The 24,218-nt window shown below is 39.6% G+C and overlaps 1 long non-coding RNA gene across 2 annotated transcripts in view; it reads left to right on the forward strand.

The window, feature by feature from the left end:
* The first annotated feature begins 9,313 nt into the window (after positions 1-9,313).
* The window catches only part of LOC122789745, a 2,129,853-nt gene continuing 2,114,948 nt past the window's right edge, over positions 9,314-24,218 (forward strand). The window contains exon 1 of one of the 2 annotated variants that reach the window (XR_006362872.1): positions 9,314-10,196. This is a non-coding gene — a long non-coding RNA (uncharacterized LOC122789745). The remainder of the gene's footprint in view (positions 10,197-24,218) is intronic. The other variant, XR_006362873.1, reaches the window with a different exon arrangement.

Here is a 24,218-nt window from a genome sequence, read left to right on the forward strand (position 1 = left end):
CAGACTAATAGTCATATGATTTCACTGACAACACAGTGTGTATGAACAGAGTTTGTAACATCACCACCGTAGAAGTCTGCTTATTGCTATAATTATAATAAATACATTTGCAACATTAATAAAGGAACGTCTGGAAAAATCAAATGATGCTGGTGATACTCTGCTATATGCAACAGCTTTGTAACATTTAGCACTGCAATACACACACACACACACACACACACACACACACACACACACACACACACACACACAATTCATACCAGTAATTCTTACATACTGCAGTCATTAAAACACAAGCTGAAGACGCTGAGGTTGTATTGCAGATTAAATAATTGTGCCAAACACAGTACCTGCAGCCAGTACTTGCTTTTTTTCTATCTTTCTAGCACTGCATGCCATTATATTTACTTTTAATGTTGCACAAACATTGTTGGCAGTTTCTCCGTATTTGGCATGTGTTGTAAATATTTTTTTCTCAGAAGTAATTGTGATAACTGTAAATGTGAGTATCCAACCCTATCTACAGGAAACAGAAATGTACTTGAGTGGTTCACTCAGGAACACAGCAGTATTCTGAAGGACTTTAAAAGAAAAAAAGCACACAGTAGAATAGCATTCAAAATGTATGTACTTTTATTGAGCTTTACCATTCATGCTTCATTGTTGCAAAGTAGACATTTATAAGCAGGGTGGGTAGGTGCTTGGTTTATTTTAAAGCTCGTAAGAGGACTCTGAACTTCCCCCATACACATACACACATACACACACACACACACACACATATATACCAAAGCAAATCTTGATTATTTATTGTTCTTGTGCTTCTGTTATTTAGTAAAATACACATTTCTTGATTGGTATCCTTCCACATTATCCTGACTCTATATAAAATTAACACAAGTTTGTAGGTACATAACATTTTCAGAAACATTTGATCCTTCCTTGAAACAGGTCTAGGCATCCTTGTAGATTAGAGCAGTGTTGTGCCTTACAGTTACCAGTTAACACTAAGACTAATCTAACGACTTACCTGTTACTGCAGGAGATGTGTAGTGTAGTCAGTGTATATAAATAAAATAAATATTACAATCCCCCTCGCTCTCAGTTCTTTCTTCGCCGTGATCACAATGCTCTTCCTTCACCTGTTGATCATGAATATATCACGCGACGCAAAAAAACGGCGCTTTGGCGCATGTGCATACCAGCGGAAAGACGCTGGCATAAAAAAAACGTGAAACAAGTAATGTGGCGCATGCGCATAAACGTTAAAGGACGCGAACGAAAAAAAAAGTTTAATTTCTACTTTAAGGGGGTACTTAACGGGCCGCGGGCCGCATGGAAGAGCTCTGAGGGCCGCACGCGGGCCGTGGGTTGGACACACATGCTCTAACTGAACTAGTCACAGAACTTGCTGGAAAACTATGTAGTTTCCTTGGTGAGTCAGCAGGGGTTGTGGCTGCCATGTGCTTAGGCCTAATTCTGTTTGCTACGTGTTGCATGTTATCTACACTTGCTCTGGAGCCTGCTGAAACCGTGCTCTTGTCACTTGCAAGCATACTTTTTTCTGTCACTTCGTGGATCTGCCAAATCTCTATGGCTTTACTCAACGTTAAGTCACTCTCACGAAGCAAGATCTTTCTCACAGCAGCATTATTAATACAACACACAAGCCTGTCCTTTATTAACTCATCTTTTAAGTCACCAAACCATCACGTTTTAGTTTTGTTTCTCAGGTCAGTTATATAAGCTGCAAAAGTTTCCCCTGGTTTCTGATCTCTCGTGTAAAACAAATGCCTCTCTAATGTAATATTTGTCTAGGGGTTGCACATTTCTCTGAACTTGCGCTTCAAACACTCTGGGTCTTCCATTGATTCAGTCTATAAAACAATACGACGGTTTTCACCTTCTCCTTCATATACTGCTGGTGCATACACAAATGAACACTCTCTTCCTATGGCTTCTGACCCAGCTAGGTTTAGCAAAATGAATGCCCTGGTGCATGCATCTTTATCTGAATAAGCTGCTTGTGTAAAAATGTCGTACTCTTGCTCAAATACAATTCTCTGCAAAATTCTGATCAAATACAAGAGGTAAGAGCTTTCGAAATCCATCTGCCATAGCACATACTAGTGAAGGGTTTTGCAAATAATCATGAACACATACACGTGCCAGAAATTTATGCCAGTATTTGTAACTTTGCCCAATAGCACAACAAGCCTCTGTAGAACTGAACTTTGCGAAATAAGTTCCTCACAGGCACTGTAACACTCTTGAAATTACTGTATTGCATGGAATCACCTCTTATCAGTGTAAGAAACATATTAAATAACTGCTTGATGCAAGCCTCTGTGTAACTGGACATTGTGAAATAAGTCTCTAGGGCACCGTAATACTCTTGAAATTATTGTATTGCAAAAGTAATTTATCATCATTTTAACAAATATTCAAATAACGGCACGATGTGAATGAAATGGGCGAGAGAAGCTCAGAGTCAATAACATTTCGAAGCAACTGCACTTTCTGAATAAACTGTACACAGCACACTGACATTTCCCCAAAATGGCGGTACCTTTCTAGGCAATTCTTGACAGTGCAAGAAACACTCTGTAATGGCAGCACTTTGCAAAGAGACACACCCAGCAAAAGAAACTTCTCGAAATGCCTATATTTTGACTGTACCTCACGAAACAGTTACACTTTGCACACAAATCAACTCTTCAGAATACATACACAGTAATAAGCTCACACTGTAAGCACTTTCTCACACTTTGAGAAACTTCAAATAACTTTAGTTATACCCTTGATACAATACAAAGTCGTAGTTAAGCAAAACACAGCACTTTGCCAAAACATGCAGTCGCCTTTCTTTATTTATGCTTAATGTGCCCTTTTTGTCCTTTATATTCGTTTTGCTCGTTTAATCTCTTTTCATGCCCATTGTACTTTTATTGTGCTCGTTTTACTCTAAACAAGCCCGTTTTGTCTTAAACATGCTTGTTTTGCCTTAAACATGACGTATGACTGATAGCTGATAAGTACTAAGATTCTGTAAGCAGAATCACAAGGAATGGCAAAAATCTGTTTTGCACCTGCATTTGTAAAATGTCATTTACTGTAAATATTACTGTGAGTTGTGGAGCTTTTCTCCCCGGGCCTCCACTGAAAATGGACATATATCCAGTTGGACTGGCCCGGTAAACAAATGTAAAATAAATAAATACATTTTTGCTTTAAACATACTCGTTTTGCTTTTCTGTTAGTTGTTTCATCAAATACCTTACTTTAAACATTTCCCTTAGTTAAAAAAAACCTTTTGCGCCTCCCACTTGTTTAATAATGCAGTTTGTGCCCTTGTAATGCCGTTTTGCCCTTTTTATGAAATAAGTAGTTTGCGCAAATTCTTATTATCTTTGATTCTTTTCTGGCACTTTTTCATGCTAGTTTCTCTTAGTTTACCTTCACTGTCATTGCTGCACCTCATTGCTATGAATATTATTCTCTGCGATCCTGGTTCTGACACCATGTTGGTCTCCTACTCTGGACACAATAGAAGAGTCTTCGTGGGTTCTGTTCAAGCAGCTTTATTTTAAACAAACACATCATGATAGAAGTTTACTGACTTTAACTTAAGTAACTTATATAAAAACTAACTGCTGCAATCATACAAGCTCATTCCCTGGCTGCACTCTCAAATGGCACTAGGAATAGCATGTGCCTGGCATTTATACATGCATTCTCGGTCTTTGACATACTTCTTAAAGACATAGCACACAGCACGTACACTCTGATCTACAGGTAGTAGACTAAGAGTGAATTTATAGTTCTCTATCCATTTATCCAAATTCTTTTTGAAGACAGTGAAAGATGGGAAGTTTATAACATAGATGAGTTAGCCCTTGGGATATGAATCGGTCACTCCAGCAAATACTGTTAGAGTCACAAGTAAGGTTCGGGTCCATGGAACGCATAACCCTTGTATAATTTTTCTTGTGAATATGTAACAGTTCCATCACGGCTGGAACAGAAAATGTCTTGTAGGTCAAGCATAAGTCGCCTTCCAATAAACAATATAAGACGGAGTAAAGATATAGGGCCTTCAGTCGGTCTACATAAGACATGTGACTTACACTTTGTATTTTTTTAGTGAGAAAGATCTGGGGCCGCTCCAGTGTGTCTAAATGCCTGGTTAGGTACATAGAAAAGGGAGCATTGCACTCGATTATGGGCCTGATGAAGGCTGAGTACAATGGCACTATGACTTCCTTTGATCTTGATGCTATGCTTTTACTTACAAGTTGAGAGACACAGAAGGATTTCTTCACTAAAGTAGCTACCTGGTGGTCAAAATTTAGGTTACTGTCTGTGTTTCCAGGTCCCACATCACTAGGTCTGTGTTTAGGGGGTGTGCTATAATATTATAATTTGCAGGGATATCAGATTTATCGAAGGATAATGATTACGCATTTTTTAGCATTTAACCTCAGGTCATGGCTTTGCCACTAGTCATTTGTCATTTTTAGGTCTGTGTGTAGGATGTCACCATAATTTGGGGATTCAATGATTGCTCCCAGCTTACAGTCGTCTGCAAACCTGGTGAGCCAGAGGCCTCTAGCATTGGCCTTCACTTCAGAGAAGTATATACCAAACAGGAGGGGTCCCAACACTAAGCTCTGTGAGACACCGGTAGTAGCAGGTTTCTTATCGAAGGTGGATTCACCTATCCAGAAGTGTCCTGTCAGTGAGCCAGTTTCCTATCTAACTGACAATGTAGGGGTTTATATCTAACTTAATAAGTTTAGCTGTGATCCCAGAGTGGGAGATTGTGTTGAAAGCCTTTGCCAGGTCTAGATAAGTGGTGTGTACCATTTTACCCTCATCTATGGCCCTGGTAACCTTCTCGAAGAAACCCACTAGATTGAGCAGGCGAAGACCTCCCTTTGACAAAGACAAATTGGGTCTAGTCCTGAGTTTGGATAGTTCCTATGTAATTTCTGATCAAGTCCAGGATAATTCTCTCCATGGCCTTGCAGATAAGACTGGTCAAGCTTATAGGTCTGTAGTTCCCTGGGTCAGATGAAGGGCCACCTTTGTGCAGAGGGACGACTACTGCAGTCCTCCATTCCTCTGGGACAAAGCCCATCCAGAGGCTGTAGTTAAAGAAGGTTTCTAGTGGTCCTAATACATTCTGTTTTAAAATATTTAAGAAGCTTCCTGGAATGTTGTCTGGACCCATGGAGGCTGTGTTTCTGGCTTTAGTGAGAACACTAAGATCTGTTCCCTTGTAATGACCAGTAGGGAGATGGTTGTGGGTATTTCTTTGGGTGTGATAGGAGGTGATGGGGGGAAGAAGTCTGAGCTGAACGTGTCGGCCAGCAGGTCTGCTATAGTTTCAGACTGGGTGTTAAGCGTTGCCATTTATGATTAACTTGGAACTTTACAGAGCATTTCCTCAGAGGATACAAATGCAATTAAAAAAATGCCTTATGGTTGTGTTTCACCTGAGATATCTTACCTCATAGTTTGCTTTGGCAGATGTGACCAGCTCTCTAATTCGTTTGTTTAGAAAGATAAGTGTCTTTTTGCACTGTTTTGTCTGTTCCTTCTTGGCTTTGGAGAGGATTTTTTTTCCTTTTGTTGAGTAGCCTATTTATTCTAGGGGTTCACCAAGGGGGTTTATTTTTTACCAGTAATCATAGGTTTGACTCAGACAGGTACTGCTTCCTTTATGCAGCTATGAATGTGGATGTACAATGCTTTTGTGTACAGCTCAGATAAAGCTTCAGTGTCATCTGGGTTTGGAAGGGCTTGGAAGTTTAATAAGCTGTCCCTAAGTTTGAGATAATTGGCCTTAGCCAAGTTCTTAATAGGTCTGATCCGGGGGTTCTAGGTTAGTTTTAATACTAAAGGAGATCATTTTGTGGTCAGACCTTATGAGGGAAGAGTTAATGCATGGGAGGAAGCAGTATCCCCACCATGTAGGATATTTGTACCTCTATTTGGGGAACTAACTAGTTGCTCCAGGGTGTTTGCATTGACAAAGTCCAAAAACCTCTGAGCAAGTGAATTATGGATCATATAAGTCTCCCAGTTTATGGAGGGGTAGTTGACCTCACCCATAAATATGGTGTTAGGCTGAATGTTAAGAGATTCCAGTAAGTTTACGTAGGTGGTGTAGTTTTCCAGAATCATGCTAGGAGATATGTAGCTAGCAAGGATATGATTGGGGGGAGGGGTCACACCTATGGTTAGTTAGGCATGGGGCAGCTCAAGTAAGTCATTTTGTTGGACCAGTCTAGCAGTGCACTTGTCCTTTATGAATACTGAGGCACTTCCTCCCTTTGTTTTATCCTGAGCTGAGGGGTATCGAAATGTAAGAAAGGCATTATAGCCTTTGATAGCCAGGGTGCTTTCCATGGTTCTGAACTATGTTTCTGTGACTGCACAGATGTCTGCATTCTCCAGGGTAAGGAATGCCTTCAGGGAGTGCAGTTATTTTTATTTAAACTCCCAGCATTGAGCAGCAGCACCTTTAGGTAGTTGTGAGTGATTTTTGTTATGTTGGAGGGTTTAGCTACTTGGCACAGTCTAAAAAAGGCATTATGGTGATAAATACAGTTTTTGCCACTATCCAAAAGCCAAGTGGTGACAGATGCAAACTCCCTCTGGCAAAGTATTATGTATGGTTTGTCAATTATGTCTCCCCATGGTAACAGATACTGGATCCCCTTTGTGACAAGCCACTCATTTTTTACTCATACTGTGACATCATCATTGGTGAAGGTAGGATGCTATTGAAGGCTACATTCATACCCGCCTGGTAAACAAATTCAGACAGGTCCATCGTGTCTCTATCGATGTAGTCCAGTGAGTTATGTCTTGGGTCGTTTACGCCCACATGGACTATGGTCATGTCATATTGGTACCTCTTATTTAAAGACCTAAGTGAGCTGTCTGTCTCGAGCCAGATCATTGTGATCTTCTCCTTGTTTAGCCTGGTATAGGGGACATCAGTATGTCTTAAAATGGAATGCCCAATAACTAGAATGTTCGGCTGTGTGGTGTGTTGCCTTATGGGCCTAGAAGCAGGGCTACTATGATTTTCAGAGTTATGTGAAGTGTTGTCTTTTATGAATGTGCACAGGACCACTGAAACATGTTTTTAGGAGGTGTTGGAGGTTTGGGTAGATTACAAATGAGTATCTCTGCATATGTGGGTCTGTGTGTTTGTTCCTTAGTGTTGTTAGTGAATGTTTTGGGTGTAATGCTAACAATTTAGTTTGCATTTTTCATGTGTGAATGTGCGAGATTAGTCTCCAGTGACATTGTGTAGCTACATCTCTCACACACCGTATTTGTATGTTCTAAAATTAAATGGCTGTCAGTGAACATGAGGCAATTACTACACTGCCTCAGGATGCCCATATCTACCAGATCAGAAACAGAGATGACAGGGAAGTGCCTATCCATTGTACTAGATCCTTAGTAGATGGGGAGTAGGGGAGAGTCACAAAGGTCTAAGTGAGAGGAATTAGTAGTATACTATTAAATGACCTGCAGTGGTGCTGCCCTCTGCAAAAATGGCAGCTCTTCAAGTAACTATGAACAGTGGGAGACTATGGAGAGCATTTCCTATAGAGGATTTGAAACTGGACAGGTTTGCTTAATACACAAGCCATGAGTAACTGCAATGCCCAAACACGAGGTGTTTATAACAGCAGGATGAAAGACTTTTACACAGTTAACCCCTCAGGCCAATCAGATAAACATGCAATAAGCCTTCCACCAGGTGTTATCAGCCCTCTGCTCCTACCAGAGTGCAGAAAAAAAACCTCAATTTAAGAACTGCAAAAGGCACGAGTAATACCCAATTACACGTTTAATTTACATCTCATCATGTACTCATTTACCTACCAGGATCTTTATGACTTTACCATACGTGTAGCTTATGTCTCTGAATTGCATTTCTCTTCGGCTTGAGTGCAGCCAGTACACATACCTACCGCATATTTCTGTTGTGATTGTAAATAACATCCTAAATATATCAACTACTTTAATGGTAAAGTCTCTGGTAAGATAGGAACTCAATTACTTTCACTTTCTTAAATTATACCAATCAGCTGCATTTTTGTCAAGATTCTGCAGCCATTGCTTCCCGTTGTCTGCCAAAATGTTCTGAAGTACCAATGTAGCTGATGGAATAAGTGGTAACAGGGATGCTGTCATGATTTTCCATCTCTATACAAAAAAGTGACTAAGCTTAGCAGCTGCGAAAAGTCAAGAATGATGACTAAATTTTAATGGTAAATAGCTGTGTTTAGCTGTTTTGTCTGCACCATTTTCAAAACTTGAGTCATTTGCTCATTTTTGTGATTTTTTAATGCTCATTTTACAGATTCTTGCATCTGGTATTCCCAGTCTTACTTAAGTGGCAATTTTGACATTTTTTCCCTTTTGTTCGTTATATTCTCATTTGGTTTCACAAGGTGATGTGCCTTACAATTGTTTGTGTACATGCCCTCTTTGAGTGAAAGTAAAATATGTGGGTCCGCACTACAGCCAGCTTTGGCACTTCGCAATGTCTTGTTCCATATTTGTAGCAACCCTTTTAGAGCCTATGGTAAAATATAAACACTTGGAAGCTGGTCTGGATGTTTCAAATGGCAGCAGCTGAAAGACACGAGAGAACCTGATATTCTCCTTGCTCAAGTAGTCTTGTACCTTAACTCAGACTGGCTTCCCTCAACTCTTGAGTTGAAAAACAAAAAAAATTCTTACACACTCCTGCAGCTATAGTAATCTACTTGCTAAAGCTGTAACAAAAGTTTGCTACGCTACTAGCAACAACGGTAACAAGCAATTTACTACAGTTTTAGTGCCGTATGCGTATAACTTGGTTCATTACCAAAGGCATTAAAAGGTAGAAAATAAATGCATAGCAGTTGCTATTTCCTCCAAATACTGGTACCACATTGTGTTGGAAAAGCAAGGGAAGGTGAACGAAGGCATTAAAAGGTAGAAAATAAATGCATACCAGTTGCTATTTCCTCCAAATACTGGTACCACATTGTGTTGGAAAAGCAAGGGAAGGTGAACGTTATTCAGAAGACACGTATTTAACCCTTCGGTAAAAAGAGGCAGGTCATCGACAGAGGTGAGTCTGTTTAAACTTGTACGCCTTTGGCCAGCATTGTTTCATGCCGTCTACCTGTGCCCAATGGCCAACACGAAGATTTTACTGCCGTTGGACTCCATGGAGGCTATTAACATTTGTAGAATAATATACTTTGACGATGGAATATACTGTTGTAAAATCCACCCCGATCAGCCCTTAGAAGGCAAAGTAACCCCTATTAATGAAGCTATTTCACATCACTGTTATCACCAAACGGAAGTATCCATCACTGTAATTAAACTCATCATTTCTCAGTACGTGCAAAATTACTTCTGAGCCACCTACGGGTAGGTATGAAAACTGTAACATTTCAGCGACCTACCTCGGCAACATTAAAGGTGCGTCATTTCACGTGACTTTTTAAAATATTTAGTGGATTTAAAAAGTAGTTCACCATGAAATAGTGGCATAAATTATTAGTTCGTGTTACATCTGCCATTACTTTGGAATGTAAGTAAAATAAAATTAAATTAAAACGAACCTTGACCATAACCGCTGACTGCACATAATTTAATTACCACTGACCTAGAAAGTAACCGCCCGCGCGCTGCGTCTCTAGATGAGATTCAACTGCCTCCACGCGGCGAGCGGTTGCAGCGCGCAGAAGCTCTAGGGGGGTGTGTCTGCATCAGTCCAACTTCCAGCTGTCAAGAGAGTTGCTGCGGGCAGGAATTGGGAATATTCAAAAGAGGCAACACTAGAAATCTATTATTTTCACATAAAATTACAAAAGAAATGTTTGCAGTTGGATTATGTAGCATGCAACGCCAGTAAGCATGTAAAGTAAACGGGAATGTGTAAACTTTTCCACTGTATGTGACTCATTTTCTGATTACATTTCTTCTCCATGGGACTGGCAATGATTTTAAAATGTCACCTGCACTGGCAAAGGGCGAGTGAATTCAGAAGAAATGTTTCATATTTTTTCTTTATTTGGGACTAGAATTTTGGTTGCCCCAAGTATGAAGCTGATGCAGAGGTATCGGTAAGGTCCGAAGCAGCTTGACAGTTTCTACCAACGGTAAGACTAATACTGCTTATAATTTACTGTTTTGAATGACATATAGTTATATACAGCATTCAAGGTGGTTTATAAGCCCCCCAAGTTAAATAAACCCGCTATATTTTCATTATGTGCTTACTAGGTAACTTGGCAGAACCAGTTGTATAAATGCAATAACTAATTTCTTTGCTTCTGATATATAGCACTAACATCTGGTTAGAGCTATAAAATTCAAATTTCTAATAGAAGTGTGTAGTCGTGCAATAGAGAAACCATCACGTTATCACACAGTTTCGGAGAAATTCTGCAAGAGGAAACTTGCGGTGTGGACTATGACTTGCGAACCTGTAACCTAGAAGGCTTCCTGTTTCTTTCTTTTTTTTCAAAATTTGTATAAGTGGCAGTGCAACTAATTTTTCTCTTTGTCACTTAAGCCACGTTTGGGGGAGGTACATCATATGGGGGACTGTCATGTAAATGGTGGATAAGGATGATGTAGTGTGCATAGTTACCGTGAGCTGTTTCTGTGCTTTCAGTACAATAAAAACTTTATTTTTAAGATTTGAAATATGCTCTGTTTTGCATCGAGTCCGTTGTTCTAGTTGTCTAGCGTTTGATTCACACTTTCCTCCAGCCTTTGGGAAGGAACAGTATGACTGTGGGGTACTTCTGATTTAACTTTTGATTACAGTAGCTTAACAGCAAACGACGTTTCCTAGTTTTGTATTCTCTACAGAAACATCGCCATCTCATTTTTGTGGTATTATTATACATTTTCAGAACATCAGTTCTCTTTGTGCTTGTGCCTGTTGCTCTTGCTTCGTTATATTTAAAAAAATGTGCGTGGAAACTAGGGCAGAGAACGTAAAATTGTATGTATGTTTATGCATACCAAACTAAATTATGTGGTGGAGCGCCGTTTAGATTTGAAAAGCTTTAATGGCTACATACACTAATAAGGAAATTTGATTTTAAACTGTCTAGGGTTTTTATCCATGAATGCAAGTCAGTATTAAAATAGGTGGTACTGAGAGCAGCAATATTAATTTTATCTCGGGAAGAAGGAAGTCACAGGTTCAAGCCACAGATGTTAACATTGCAAGTAAGGTAGTGTTAGCAGTCCCCCTAGCTGTGGAAGTGGGTAAGAGCAGGATCATTCAGACTAGATAACACAAAATATGTTTTCATCCAGCCTGCCAAACTAATAGTTATTTTAGGAGGATACCGATATTTCATCAAGCTATGGATCATTTTGGGAGGGGATGAGGGTGCATATTTAGCGCATTAGAAGTAAGCGTTTTGACTGAAAGATGCAGCCAACAAGAACTGCCTTGAAATTGGGGTATTCTGATTCCAAGCTGGTTACTTAATATTTATTTTGATATTTTATAAACAGTTACATATCGCATCTTGTACCTGGCATAATCAATGAAAGGTTTATTTAAGCATACCAGTTTTGCTGCTGGGAAGTGTCATGCCAAGCAAAATATGTACTGCTTGGTGAAGTGCTCTGACCACCAGCATTTGACTTTGCTGGGGCAATTAGAGGAAAATTCACTTTATGCTTGTCTGATAACTAGAAACAGGACTGTATATGTACTATATTCATACATACTACAGAACTATAAATTCTTTATTAGAACATTCTTCAGTGGAGGTGGAACCAATGGAGAAAGGAGACATTAGGTTATGGAGCCAAATTGCTCTCACTTCTGCCAAGGTGTTTTTTGGCTGCTGTAGTTGGAATAGATACATCCACTGGATGACAGGCTTGTGGTGGGTCAGAGTGCTGTTTGCCCCCTCCCCTTTGGTTGAGCCAGCAGTGGCTACCCAGTCCCGACATCCCCTGTTAAGCTTCTCCAGTGTCTGGGCTGCTAATTTGAGCCCAGGTTGCCTATTTGCCATGAAGCTGAGACTTTGTGGTTAATCACCATTAGGACATATGTATGACTGCGGCAGTTAAAAAAAAGCCAAACCGAGATTGTTCAAGACCTATACTTAATATCGTACAATAATATACTGAAAGATATGAATATGTATAAAAACAAAATATAACTTCCGCAAGCTGAAATATGAACAGCACTAACAACGGGGGCAGCCATTACATGAAAGGCATGTTTAATGTGAGGTGTGCTGGCTGGTCTTGGTGATTAACATGTTATCTTAAGGAGAAAGCGATGAGAGAGTTTAGGGATAGGATTATATTTATCAAGCCTGTTTAAAACCTCAAACAGAGCCAAGTAATCTGTTTTGACAAATTAAATACTTGGTTAATCAGAGGACATGACATGAAGCTAGAAGGAGACTGGCAAACAGATAGCTGATGTAGTCATCAACATTTGTCAACAAAACACTTAATTTCAGTAGTGCATTTCTTAGGGTCAGGGGATTCTACTAAAATTGCAACAGAACATTAGGTCTGACAGACATTATGGAAGAGTGGGTGTAGCTGTTTTTACTTACTGCAGGTTGTACATTGTGTGCCATTACCAGATGATTTGGTGAAATCTATGACCATGAGTTTTGTAGCTTCAGAAAAAGGCACATTTACTTTTAATTTTGAGCCATTTTTGTAAATGATTGCTTTATTTTCAGTTTTAGGGACTTGTTCTTTAGTTCAAGGTTTCTTCTTTTATTAGAGAAAGAAACATTCAAAGTGTTGAGAAAATCTACCACAGACTGAAATGACACCATCCCAAGGCACTATTTTATCCCAATACTGAGGGCAATAATCTTAATAATTCAGGTGGCATGTGGGGTCAGCCTTTCTTTATAACCAGTGGATATTTTGAACATAAGCCAAATTATAACCTTTCTGTCATTATTTACTTGCTTATAGTACTTATAGTTGTGTTCATTGACCTGATAATACACAAATGTAACTTGTTAATGAGAAAGTCTGGTTGGTGGAATAAAGTGTTATTTTTTTTTGTCATCGCTTCCATAAATATTGTGCAGTTTTATTATGTAGTAAATGCTCATATGCAATTATGACATACATACATAATGTTTGGTCCTGAGTGTTTTAATAGCAGTCATCAGTAGCTAAGGCAATGGAGTGTTTGCTTTGCAATGCAATAGTCTGATTGTTAGACAAATTGTACTTTTTCCCCTTTCTGCAGCTGAGAACCACTGATGCATTGCATTAGTTCCACAGACTTATCTGGTGTTCTCAAGCTACAACATTGCCTCCCTCTGCTTTACATGGATCGCAAAGCTGCACAGAATAGAGCCACAGCCTAGTTCTGCATGGGTCGGCCTATGAGGTGTATTCTGGGCTTTCATCAAGGTTTCTTTTTTTTATTTGTAAGAAACCTACACCGAAAAGCTCGATGCCACAGACCAAGAGTCATAAGTTTAAGCGTAGTATTACAGAATGGCAGAAGTACATCCCAGTGGGTTATCAAGTAGCAGTCTGTGTTCCTCATAAAGCCATGTGTGCATGACTGAGGTGGATGGCATGTGGTACAGTAGACATTCAGAATGGTGAGACTTCACATTTTGTATCCCAAAACATGAGGAGAGTGCACACTCTGTATCCCAAAACTCTGGCATGCATTTGTAAATCCAGATTTTATGTGTCAGTTTACTGTACTTGTGTTGTATTCTGTGCTGTGTGCAAGTTTCTGTTTTATTCATAGACTCATGCTAGACAAGTAAAATCTGTGTGGCAGTTTGATCCTGTTATTTATCTGAGTGTTTCATTCTGTACACCAAAACAAATTACATCTGTTTAAGGAGGGATGATTTACATTGAAAATCATTGTCAAATACTAGCAATACTAAATATTTATTCAGTTGGCTGCATTTTTTTCTTGCCTTGTGAAGCACTTTTTTTTTTGTTCTAGGAGAAATCCATGGCTACAGTGAGTTAGCGCAAGGCAGCTTTTAACTGCTTAAAAATGGTATTTTAGATGACAGGAGCAGTCTGACCTGGTTCTCATGATGTTTCTAGTAACTTTGCTAAAAGTGTTTGTTCCTTGAGTTACTGTATTTGAGCAGAGTCTTTGACTCTACCTATGCATGCACAGAAGAAAATGACAGGTGTTTTCATTATGTTTAGGAAATGACCAGCTCTACAAGCTGGTAAGCTAGTGGCCCAGAGAATTGACACCGTGCTGTCTTAATTTCTGCATTGTGCTGAGTACTTTTCACTTTCTATATGCAAATTATTAACTCTTGACATTTTTCACTAAGCTGTAAGCTATGACTAACATCTTTCAGTACAGGAAGTGGTTGCCATGAAACCTGCATTCATAAATTCAGCTGTACATTTAAAATAGAACATGCAAATTGGCAGTTAACATTAAGACCACACCTCTTTAACTCGGAAGATTTTTTTTTTTGGTGCAGTACCTACTTTTATTTCTCATTTTACTGCATCCAGACTCGCCATGTCTGGAAATTCAGCTGTGTATTTAAAATATAACATGCAAATTGACTGTTAGCATTAAGAATCAAGTCACACCTCTTAACTCTGAGAATTTCTTTGGTTACACTGCCTGCTTTATTTATCTTACTGTATGCACACTCACCATCTCTGAAAAGCATTAAATAATGTCCTGTTGTTTGACTCCTTATTGGCCAAGCAAATCAGGCACAGCCAGCAATCAATAATCCCAGATTGTTCACTTCCCGCCTCCTTTGAGCCTTGTGTGCTGTCCGAGAGCAGTAAGCTACCCCACTGCAGAAGTTTGCTGACTGGCATATAGCCCTTACCCCCTTATTTTACTTTTAAACCTGAACTTCATTTATACCAGCTCTTTAGTCACTGCACAGTTTATTAGCCCAAAGCTCTTTTTAAAGCTACAGCCGGGTAACTGATCTTCCTAGCTGTCTACTGTTAGCATGTCATGAGAATACTGTGTCTAATCTCACCTGTCCCATTTCCTGCACTATTCAGCCAGATTGTAATGATTAGAAATACAGCACTGAGCTTTATTTTATTTATGAAGATGTATTGCATACTTTACACTGGGTGTAGCTGTGGACAAGCTTATGGTCTAGCTGTCAGCAACCCTTTTTGGTTCCTACAGTTAGTACTCCTAGAGCAATCATGTTACTCTGGGCAGAAAACTATTCCATGTCCTCTTTCTACCAGCCATAGCTCATGGGCAAAGACCCTCTTGCTTAACTAGAATATGGATTGTCCTAGTTTGTCTCAGCTTCTGTCGTAAACAAAACGAGTCTTCAACCCATATTAAATAAAATCTCCTTGACTGCAACATTACTTTGTTACCCTGTTTAAAGCCAAATGGTCACCAATAGAAGACAGATCAAGTATTTTGTGATCCATCTTCTTCAAACTACTTTACCAGGACACACCATCACCACTTTCATTGAAACATATTGTGCCCCCCTCCCCATACATCCTCATGAGCTAATCCAGAGCAGGCCCAATTCTCTAAACTCCTGCAACTAACCTACACTGCTCTGACCACATTGTATCCACTCTAGCCTCTAAGCTTTCAGTCCCTTCCAGAAAACTAAACTGAAACTTCTGAATATTCTCTCTTCAGACCCCAGTTCAAACTGTTTTTGATGAAGCAATACAAATGCATGCTATATCACATAATTAAACAATGCCCTAGCCACTTTCTTGCCCTATAATAGTAATAGCCATGGTTAGAATTCCTATGATTGGGCAGTTAGTTATAGATGATAATTCTTCATTAGTTGTAGTTACTCTGGCTTTATACACTTTGTGTGAACATGTATACATTCTTCAGTTACTTTCAGAAGTGATAGCATTCATGTTCTAGTTCAAACTAGATGCCCCTGACATTGGGAGCCACTATTGTGTAACACCTTATGTATTGCCAGGGTATCATTTCTGTTTTAGGAAGGAAAAGGAGAGGAAGTACTGTTCAAATGTGATCTCTGTGTCACAGGTCCGGAGTCCACAGTTCAACCCTGACCACCAATCACTGGCTTTATGGACATTGCCTAATTTCTGTGTTGGGTTTCTCTGAGCACTCTAGTTTCCTTCCACCTCTCGTTGCTGGACTGCCTATACAAAAGTTTGATTGTATGAATAGCAAGAGATCAAAGAAATTATCCTGTACTGGTGTTCCATAATCTCTGTACTGCATTCAATGCAGCTGCCATCTAAAATACTCTTGAGGTTTCTGGTGCATTGTTCAAAATAGTTTACCTCCTACCTCGAATACCACACTACTGTTGTCTCTGGGACTAATTCCTTATCAAATTACTATTTTGATTGCAGGGTTGCACAGGGCTTTATACCAACTCGTATCTTTTTGGCTGTGTGTACATGTTGAAGCTTGTTTGAGAGAGAGGTTTTCAGTGATAGAGTTTCTGTTCTTTCCCGAGAAGGACATGGCCTATACTACCATCAATGAAAAATGCCCTTTATCTGGGGGTTCTTAAGGGAAACCTTCTGCTTGTTGCCAGCCACTTGATCAATGCTCAGAATGCAATCATTGACATCTTGTAATGGCAGTTCAACTCAGTGAAGAGTGGGAAGTGGGTGCTGTTTTCATCACTTTCTTACCCTTCCCTGAGTTTGTGATGTGTGCGTGTGTGTACTTTGTCAACATTTTTGGCATCAAAGTACGGGTCTTTTGATGAGTTTAAGTAGACACACACACTCGCACAGTGTGTGGGGGGTTTCCTTCTGCAAAAAATAAATTATGTTTTGCAACCTTGGGAGTGTGACTGCTGTGAGTTGCAAATTCTCAAGGCTTTAGATCTTTCCGGACTGAGTAATTGCATGTCAATTAAATGAAATGCAATAACTGGTAAACTCTACAGTTTCCAGGTACAGAATTCTGCAGCTGGACTACTCGGATCTATTCATAGCCATATTACTCATATCCTGTGCTCTTTGTACTGGCTGCCAGGCACAGTATCCTATTTAAGATTCTTGTGCTGGTGGTTAAAGCAATACATGACCAGAGGCATCCTTATTAGAGATCTTTTGGTGCCCCAGCTGCCATGGGGTTGTTGGTGATCCTCATGTTAAGGTTTGACTTGTCTGGGTGGGGGTCCTTTTCTTTTCATGCACTTTGACCCTATGAGACTTGCTGGCACACAGTAGCTTTGAATTTACTGCTTAGCTAAACTTTAGGATGTACCCTAATGGGGAACTTTTCCTTAAGGCCTTTTGAAAGACCGTTCATTTTTGAACCTTGCACAATTCTTGAGGTTTAACTTTCTACTTCTAATTTTCTAGTTACTTACATCCTAGTTGTACTATTTAGAACATGCCAAGTTAGTTTTATAGGTACAGAAGTAACATTTACAGGAATAAAGTTGGATTTTTTTAATCAGCTGTGCTTTACAATGCCTTTTATTTGCCATTGCTGCCAAGGCTGGCTCTTTTGACCTCAAGGACTTTAGCAAACCATGTCAGCCACTGCTTTTTGAAGGTTCTGAAAATTCATATTCTTTAGTAATGCTGTGTGTCTTTCATAGTCCCTGCCTCCCTTTCTTTTTTCACTATTCGTCTTTTCGAGCATCACTGTCTTCTGTAGTAAATGTTGTCTTTGCATTATGTAGCCAAAGTATGAGTTTTCATTTGTCGGACCTTCCTGTGAACAGTATAGGTTCACTTCTTTAAGTAGTGAATGATTTTGATATTTTTACAGTCCACAGAATTCCCAAAAGTTTTCCTCAATGTCACAGTTCAAAATGAATTTTCTGGAGCACAGCCTTACTCATTGCCTAGCCCTCAGTTAAATATTATTACTGGAAAAATAAATGTTAAAGATGCATACCTATGAAATCTCACTGTGTCCAATTCTTACCAATTTATCTGCGAATAATTAATAGGGCTGGATGAAGTCATATGTTTTGATTGTTGAGAATGGCAAGACCGCTTCTGTGCTTTTCTCCTTTCACCTTTATCAATGGGCTACTTGATACTTCTCTCTTTTATCCATTAGAGTGGGATTTTCTACATATTTGCGGTTGTAGATATTTCTTCTGGCGATTTTTTTGATCCCAGCTTCTGATTCATCTGACAGCATTTTGCATTATTATATTTGGCATATAAATTAAATAAGTATGGTGACCGTATATAGCCTTGTTACACTCCTCTTCCATTGTTGAACTTGTCAGTTATTCCATATTCAGCTCTGACCGATGTCTTGGTCTGCATACAGGTTCCACAGGAGGCAAATACGGTGACTTAAGTATCCCTATTTCTGTAAAGACCTGAGATGGTTTGTGTTCCTTACAGTCAAAGGCTTTGTAGTAATCAGTAAAGGAGAAGTAACTTTTCTAAAATTCCCTTGGTTTCCCTGCTACTCAAAGAATGTTGGGAATTTGATCTCTGATGCCATCTTGTGCATCTACCAGTTTTCGGTTCAGATGTTGCTGGAGTCTTGCTTGCAGGATCTTAAGCATTACCTTGCTGGCATATAAAATAAGAGCAGCTGTCAATAATCTGAACACTCTTCAGCATTGACATTTTTTCTTTTATTGGGATTAGTTTAGAAAATGGTGTTTGAATGGAAAGGTGGTACTCCCTTCAGTAGTGTAAGAAATGGCTAACCAGTTGCTGAGCCATGTACAAAACAGCGGGTGTGAATTGTGCTTTAATGCACAGTAGGCAGTGAGACTCTGCTTTGGTGATTGCATGCTGTTGCTGCATGTCTACAGGGATGATTTCTCACATTGTGCTGCTGCTCCAGCAGAAATTTGCTTTCTAAGCAATGGAAGTGGTAATAAAATAATGTCTCCTGCATCTACCTCTGTCTAGCACTAAAAATAATACAGCTAGGTCGTTTTTGTGTAAGGTTGTCTGTTACCCTGAATTCATCTTTGTCTGGTGGGGAGTAGGAGTAAAGCAGGTACTGTTCCTCACCTGAGGTTGCTGTTCAGCTGACTGGCAGCATTTGCTTCAGCCGCATACAAGCTGCTATGTTTGGAAGAATCCATACTGCTCTTATCAAATCCAGCCTGCAGCTGTTTCGACCTTGGGATTCCAAGAATAAATGTCAACCTGCTTTTGTTACCTTTATTTTTGCTGTACTCTGGTAACAGGCAAGCCAATTAGCTTTCAGACGGTATTACATTGTTTTATTCTTTCTATGGCTTTATTAATCTTCATTTTCCTTTCTAAAGCAGGTGGTGGAGAGCTGGAAATTATGCCATTTCAGACAAATTTAGAATCTGATCAGTCTGCATAGAGCAGCAATGCTGAAGAGTAAACATTAGCAGGTAAGTAATTAAAAGAAACAGTAAATATGGCATTTAGCTATGCTTCCAGGAGTTCCTTCCCTGTGTACACAAATGCCTGTCCAGGATTTCCTTAGTCTGTGAAACCGCAAAATGGTATCATTTCTCATGATCTATTCTGAAGAGCTTGTCAGTCATGTGACAAAAACAGCCTTGAGTGGTGTGCTATTGCTTATCAAACATATGCAGATACTTCTGTCTGGTGGCATGCTTTGCCTTGCATTGGAGTATTTATTCTTTCACTTTCCATTTGATTTCCTTGGACGCTGCTTCAGCTCTGAGGGCTTGCACTTCATTCATATTTTAACCTGAATTGCAACAATAGAAAAGCAATGGATTGCAAGAGTGGTGGTACAGAAGTGGTACCACAGTCATGCTTTTAACCAGATTATTAGAAGGATAGTAGTACTTGGCAGAAAGATGATAGCCATACCAAACAGCAACACTGCAATGTGTCATTAACATGGACAGAGGAACTGTTGTACTTAAGTGATGCAGATATAATCTGGCCATTGTTGGCTGTCCGTCAGTTCTCACTGATGTTACAAGTGTCTCTGTAGCTTTATGGCCAGAATTTTATATAATCATTGTTTTGTTTAGGTTTTTTTTTTTGCATTTTCTGACTAAAGCCAGTCTCTATCATCCTATTCAGTCGTTTCAACAGGCAAGAGCTGTTCATTCCCTTCACCTTATCAGAACTGACCAAGTAAGGTCTCCCTGGCCCTTATAGCACATGCCTGAAGAAGTGATGGAGGACCTCCATTCAGTTGGCTGACAGCAGAGAGTGATCCCTCATTTTTGTAAGCAGTGTTCCTCCAAGCAGCCCTACCTCTCCCCTCACAGTACAAGTAATGGTTACCCTGATCTCCACCATATAAATCGCACTCGCCCCTGAGTGCATGCAGTCCTCTCCTTCCCCTGAGAGGGGAGATTGGGCCTTGCCCCTTCATTCATTTTCCATCCCTGCCTGGCTGCTGCAGTGTAAAGGTTAACTGTACCCCTTTTACCTGGTTCACAGTCTTCCTCACCCCTCTGCGCCTCAAAATAAGGCAACATTTATAAGTCAAATGGGCATTCGTAAGTCAAATGGTACACTATTCACTCACTCTAGGGACCTTAACCTAGCATGTGACATCAACGGGACTTGCTGGAGAGACAGATATGTCTCTCAGAAGTTGCCTGTCCCCTGGAATGAACTTCAATACAGGTTGAACAGAGCCCCATGTCTCGAACTCGAGAGCTTGGCTGTGTGACTCAGAGGGATGTTGTCTTTACTCTGACCCAAATGACTGGGACTCGAATACCAGTCCTGGCACTGAAGGATTCAGGCAGGCAAGAGAAGGAGGGGAGGGTGTGGCCTGTTCAGTTCTCCTCTGGGGAAGGAGACAGTTGAGGGAACACATAGTGAGGTGTGGTTTTTATTCCTGGTGAGAACTGGAGGCTCCCCAATGTTTGAGGGAGAAGGGTGGGACTGCTTGCTGGTAACCTCCTTTGTAGAAATGAGGGAAGACCAGCTTGATCAACTCATGGCACTTTTACTGTCTTCTGTTCTACTAGTGAGTATGTGCAGGGAAATGGAAGGGCATAAGAAAACATCAAATCACCCCCGATGGCTCTTGTCATCGTTAACCCTTGCCCTGGTGATGAGGACTGAATTGGCCAAGTGGCCATGGGAGATCTGATGACTGACAGTGGGGACAAAGAGTGAAGGAGAAACGATCCTTGAGAGAAGCTGCACATATGTAGTGAGTAGTACTGTAAAGAGTTGTGAAATGTTTGTACTACTATGAGTTAGTGAGCCTGTTAGAAAACGGAGCTTTATACAAATTGACACTATTTTATTAATAATAATAAATGACTGTTTTGTTCTAGGGGTATGCTCATAATCTGTAGAGCTGTCCTAGCGCTTGTTAACAGTATATGTGGTACAGCTGGAAGAATGCCATGAGGGATTTTTCTTCTGGAATGTAATTGTGCCGCAGAAGTTACCTAGTAGTATAATGGTTTCTTCTACTTTGGGTAACAAACTTAATATTTCTCATCTTGCCTTGAAGAATCTAGTGAGGCATTTGTGTAATCCATTGAAGTGTTAGGCTTAAAAGTTGAATTCACTTAAATTATGGTATCTAAAGATTTATTATTTTTGTGACCAGAACTGGAACCAGTCTTTTGGAAATCCAGATTTTTTCCTTACAACTACACAGAGAAAATAATGTCTTTCTGGTTATCTTTGTCAGCTTTGATGTGCACAGAACACTTCTGGAAAAAATCCATTGATCCATCTAACTTGAAATTTCTTTGGACTGTGTCCCTTTGGACATCAGTATTTTGTTCTCGTTTAAAGGAATATTAATATATCACTACAGCTGAAATCCAGATAATCGTGCCTAAATTAGATGGCCCACTTTGAATTTTAGCTGATTTATTTAGAATCGCCAAAATAAAGGCAATATTGATGTCTTAGTGCTTGGAGGGTCCACTTGGTAATCTTTTGTCAGAGTTAGGAATTCTGATTGTTTTAGCACTCAAATCATGTTGGCAGGGCTATTTATCCCTTATCTGGCAAATTGCTGATAACAGGCGTTCATATCCTTAATATCTTGGGGACTAGTTTGTCTTTAGAGTGACAAGTCACTGTAAGAACACATCATTGTATTTTGTAATGGAATGCAGCTTACATGAATGAAATCTAATTATGTTGCTGTTTGAAAGCATTGATGTTAGCTGGAAAAATCAACTTGCCCCATAAACTAAATATTTAATTTTCCCATACTGTTATTTCATTGTCCCGTGCTGTTGTCTATCATTACAAGCATATTTTTCATATGCACTGTAGATGGTCTTTACAACTTCTGTGCAAAATGTATCCACTTTCTATTTGCTGTCTTCATTATATTTTGTTGAATCCTCTTGTCTAATTCAATGTGCTTCCTAGTGGAGACTGAAGTTGTCCATTGCGATCAGTGATTTACCCTGATAAGCAAATTCAGATAAAAATGTTTATGTGCACCTATGTATTGTATGTATGTAATGCACTTAAGTTTCTGGCTAGCAGCTGCATATTACTGCATTTTAGCAGCCAGTTTCTTCCATTTTCCTAGGATTCCTGAAGACCTTCAGTCAGTATTTCAACATTCCTACTGCTGCTTTAGTTTTTAGAAATACCAGGCACTTCTGCCCTGCAGAAGGGGCTTGTGTTGTTACATGAATTGGAGGCAAATAAGAAGTAGTAGCAGTAGCAGCAGTAGCAGTAGCAGCAGTAGCAGTAGCAGCAGTAGCAGTAGTAGTAAATAATGTAATACAGATGTCCTAGCTCATTGCCTGTTTGAACTGTAAACATTGTACTAATTTGTTCTGTTGGAATGTGGAGAGCTATTGGAAGTGCAGTGCTTTTCATTTGAAAGCAATGCAGAGTTTTTCAGTAATTTGTCATTTTCTGTGGAAGTGTACTCTGTAGGACTAGGACTTTTATTCTATTGAATAAAAATGTACTGTTCCAGGAAATTTTAGTCTCCAGTCCCTGATGTTTATTAGCCAAACGAGAAATTTCAAACATTTCTCATTTAGTTAAATGGGAATCTATGCTTTCAGGATTAGAAGTGGAGTATTAAGCATGCATGATTAGATGATTAAACATATTGTATACAAAGTCCATGGTGTAGAGTAAAAGAATATCTTGCAAAAAACTGTCAGTGTGAAGGCATGTTTGTTTCAAAAATGAACAATAAGGCAAAGGAAGCAGTTTGCTCTTGTGTATGCATGTTGGAGTAAAGCTGGTATATACACTGCCATATTGTTTCACTAGTAGCTGTTATAAGTGACTAGTAGTGGCCTTGAGTTTAAGATATATAGCTGTTAAAACTCTCTCTACCCTCAAGCGCGCACACACACACACTCTACAAAATGGCTGCTGTACCTTGTATGAAAACATTTGTACTTTTCCTGTATACTGTTTCACTAGTAGCTGTTTTAAGTGACTAACAGTGGCCTTCAGTTTAGGATATGTAGCTGTTAGACACACACACACACACACACACACACACACACACACGCACACACACCAGTACTGACTACTTATTCACAACATGTAATTGGCTACAGCATGGCTGCTGTACATTGAATGAACAAATTTGCAATTCTTTTCCTGTCACGGCCACTACTACCATACCTTAGAGTAGCTTGCCTTGGTCGTAAGAGCAGGTAACCATGAGAAGAAAATATTCAGGGTAGGTAATATTAGGTTGGTAGTAGGTGAGGTTAACTTTACATTTCATTACCATGGCTTAGAAAAACTTGCACTATGACAGCTGCACTAACCTAATAGAGAACAGGTTAAAACCTGGGTTTCTGATCTGGTATGTGACAGCATCTGGAAACTAGAACAGCAATGCCCCCTGCTGTTAAACATCTTCAATTACTGGGCAGGTATAATGATGAGAGCTCCATTTTAAGAATGAGTTGAGCATAAGGCAGATATCGTAGAAAGCAAAATAGTATGCTGTGTAATGACTTTACCTTTTTTGTTCCAAACGAAGCATCACAGGAAACAGTTCAGGAATCTGATAACATGCATTCTAGCATAAAATAAAAGCTGCTATTTATGCATTTGTTAATGGAAGCAGCTCTTGCCAAAGAGCAGCAGACCAGAAGAGCAGGTGAATGTGTATACCTAGCATACATCTGTGTGTAGCTTTCAGTTCTGTTTGCTAGGACACCTAAGCTTCTGCTAATCAGATTTTTGTCAATATTTGATGCCAAAGCCCTATTTACTAAACTCCTGGGCAGTATTTCTTGGCGTTCATTGCCGCAGGAGATATGTCAGTAATTTTGTCTCCA

The sequence above is a fragment of the Protopterus annectens genome, chromosome 1.part2, assembly GCF_019279795.1.
Source record: "Protopterus annectens isolate FY-2018-M chromosome 1.part2, PAN1.0, whole genome shotgun sequence".
Lineage (NCBI taxonomy): Eukaryota > Metazoa > Chordata > Ceratodontiformes > Protopteridae > Protopterus > Protopterus annectens.